This window comes from Lithobates pipiens, unplaced genomic scaffold (assembly GCF_037356315.1).
Source record: "Lithobates pipiens isolate NorthernLeopardFrog02 unplaced genomic scaffold, aLitPip1_a1.2 Scaffold_18, whole genome shotgun sequence".
NCBI classification, from domain to species: Eukaryota; Metazoa; Chordata; class Amphibia; order Anura; family Ranidae; genus Lithobates; species Lithobates pipiens.
Window position 1 is genome coordinate 579822083 of NW_027507758.1, and position 3444 is coordinate 579825526.

At 53.5% G+C, this 3444-nt stretch overlaps 1 non-coding gene across 1 annotated transcript; it reads left to right on the forward strand.

The window, feature by feature from the left end:
• The first annotated feature begins 1472 nt into the window (after positions 1-1472).
• On the forward strand, positions 1473-1545 carry TRNAA-CGC (transfer RNA alanine (anticodon CGC)). Its single transcript has one exon. It is a non-coding gene; the product is annotated as a tRNA-Ala (tRNA).
• The last annotated feature ends 1899 nt before the right edge of the window (positions 1546-3444 follow it).

Sequence of the window (3444 nt, forward strand, 5' to 3'; positions counted from 1 at the left end):
GGAGCATTGGTGGTTCAGTGGTAGAATTCTCGCCTGCCACGCGGGAGGCCCGGGTTCGATTCCCGGCCAATGCAATTATGGGCTCTTTGTGTTTGCAGCGCTCTCCCCCAATTTCCAGCCCCGTGGAGTGCATCAAGGCACAAGGTGTTTCTTGTCGAGAATGTACTAGGCGGTGTGAGTGCTTTTTGAAACCAGCCTTCTCCCAATTACATCATTGAAACCCATGGGGCCATACCTCTGAAGGGGCTCAGTTGTCAAAGGTCGTAGGAGGGAAAAAAAAGGGGGGTGCAAACCTTCTACGCTAGGAAAGCGGGTGGCTCTCCTGGTGTCTAGCGGCCAGAGCAGGTTGTGGATTTCGCAAAACTGACTATATTTTACACATAGCCCAGGAGAGGACAGGGATCAGCCATAGCGCAAGCAACACACTCGAGCAAAGGGGGATTAGCTCAAGTGGCAGAGCGCTCGCTTTGCATGCGAGAGGTAGCGGGATCGATGCCCGCATTCTCCAAACGCAGCTTTCCTGGTTTCACGGGAGGCACCTTGCTTTTGTGTTTGATGTTGAAGCTTGGAACCGAGCGCCGTGAGCAACATGGGAAGCCGGAGTGCTCCTCATAACATGTGCCAAGGCATTGCCACGTTTTTGTGGTGGCATCTGTGGCTTCAGCCAAAGTCACGTAGGCAGTATTGGACAAAAGCAATCAATTAAAGAAAGCACGACCAGGCTTCCATGGCCAAGAGACAATATTCCATTAGGGGGAAAGGTGCCAGTGCCATGCTTACGCTGAGAGCTTTGGACTCGTTGAATCACCTGAATCAGGTTCAACTTCTCTTTGTGTGCGAAAGAAAGGCCTTTGGGCCCGCAAGCAAATATCGATTGGCATAGGAAAAGGCAACGTAGCAGAGGATGGTTTTGATCCATCGACCTCTGGGTTATGGGCCCAGCACGCTTCCGCTGCGCCACTCTGCTCTTGTCGCTGGCCATCCTCATGGATTTCGACAAGCGAATCCCAAGTCAAGCGTGGGCGAGAGCTGGACTCTCCTAGGCCAGCTGAGCGAGGGTGGTGGCGCCTGGCCCGGCGTGGAGCATTGGTGGTTCAGTGGTAGAATTCTCGCCTGCCACGCGGGAGGCCCGGGTTCGATTCCCGGCCAATGCAATTATGGGCTCTTGGTGTTTGTAGCTCTCTCCCCCAATTTCCAGCCCCATGGAATGCCTCAAGGCACAAGGTGTTTCTTGTCGAGAATGTATTAGGCGGTGTGAGTGCTTTTTGAAACCACCTTCTCCCAATGACATCATTGAAACCCATGGGGCCATACTTCAGAAGGGGCTCAGTTGTCCAAGGTCTTGGGGGAGTGGCTCTCCTGGTGTCTAGCGGCCAGAGCAAGTTGTGGATTTAGCAAAACTGCCTATAGTTTACACATAGCCCAGGAGAGGACAGGGATCAGCCATAGCACAAGCAACAACCTCAAGCAAAGGGGGATTAGCTCAAATGGTAGAGTGCTCGCTTCGCATGCGAGAGGTAGCGGGATCGATGCCCGCATTCTCCAAATGCAGCTTTCCTGATTTGCCAGGAGACACCTTGCTTTTGTGTTTGATGTTGAAGCTTGGAACCGAGCGCCGTGAGCAACATGGGAAGCCGGAGTCCTCCTCATAACGCGTGCCAAGGCGTTGCCACGTTTTTGTGGTGGCAACTGTGGCTTCAGCCAAAGTCACGTAGGCAGTATTGGACAAAAGCAATCTAGTAAACAAAGCACGAGCAGGCCTCCATGGCCAAGAGACAATATTTCATTAGCGCAAAAGGTGCCAGTGCCATGCTTACGCTGAGAGCTTTGGACTCGTTGAATCACCTGAATCAGGTTCAACTTCTCTTTGTGTGCGAAAGAAAGGCCTTTGGGCCCGCACGCAAGCAAATATCGATTGGCATAGGAAAGGGCAACATAGCAGAGGATGGTTTCGATCCATCGACCTCTGGGTTATGGGCCCAGCACGCTTCCGCTGCGCCACTCTGCTCTTGTCGCTGACCAACCTCAACAACCACATGTGGATGTAGTTTGCCAGCGATTCCCACGGGGAGTGGGTCCATGTGGCAAAGTCACAATGTAGACGACTAGGCGTTTCCATTGATTTTCGACCAGCGAATCCCAAGTCAAGCGTGGGCGAGAGCTGGACTCTCCTAGACCAGCTGAGCGAGGGTGGTGGCAAGTGGCCCGGCGTGGAGCATTGGTGGTTCAGTGGTAGAATTCTCGCCTGCCACGCGGGAGGCCCGGGTTCGATTCCCGGCCAATGCAATTATGGGCTCTTTGTGTTTGCAGCGCTCTCCCCCAATTTCCAGCCCCGTGGAGTGCATCAAGGCACAAGGTGTTTCTTGTCGAGAATGTACTAGGCGGTGTGAGTGCTTTTTGAAACCAGCCTTCTCCCAATTACATCATTGAAACCCATGGGGCCATACCTCTGAAGGGGCTCAGTTGTCAAAGGTCGTAGGAGGGAAAAAAAAGGGGGGTGCAAACCTTCTACGCTAGGAAAGCGGGTGGCTCTCCTGGTGTCTAGCGGCCAGAGCAGGTTGTGGATTTCGCAAAACTGACTATATTTTACACATAGCCCAGGAGAGGACAGGGATCAGCCATAGCGCAAGCAACACACTCGAGCAAAGGGGGATTAGCTCAAGTGGCAGAGCGCTCGCTTTGCATGCGAGAGGTAGCGGGATCCATGCCCGCATTCTCCAAACGCAGCTTTCCTGGTTTCACGGGAGGCACCTTGCTTTTGTGTTTGATGTTGAAGCTTGGAACCGAGCGCCGTGAGCAACATGGGAAGCCGGAGTGCTCCTCATAACATGTGCCAAGGCATTGCCACGTTTTTGTGGTGGCATCTGTGGCTTCAGCCAAAGTCACGTAGGCAGTATTGGACAAAAGCAATCTAGTAAACAAAGCACGACCAGGCTTCCATGGCCAAGAGACAATATTCCATTAGGGGGAAAGGTGCCAGTGCCATGCTTACGCTGAGAGCTTTGGACTCGTTGAATCACCTGAATCAGGTTCAACTTCTCTTTGTGTGCGAAAGAAAGGCCTTTGGGCCCGCAAGCAAATATCGATTGGCATAGGAAAAGGCAACGTAGCAGAGGATGGTTTCGATCCATCGACCTCTGGGTTATGGGCCCAGCACGCTTCCGCTGCGCCACTCTGCTCTTGTCGCTGACCATCCTCATGGATTTCGACAAGCGAATCCCAAGTCAAGCGTGGGCGAGAGCTGGACTCTCCTAGGCCAGCTGAGCGAGGGTGGTGGCGCCTGGCCCGGCGTGGAGCATTGGTGGTTCAGTGGTAGAATTCTCGCCTGCCACGCGGGAGGCCTGGGTTCGATTCCCGGCCAATGCAATTATGGGCTCTTGGTGTTTGTAGCTCTCTCCCCCAATTTCCAGCCCCATGGAATGCCTCAAGGCACAAGGTGTTTCT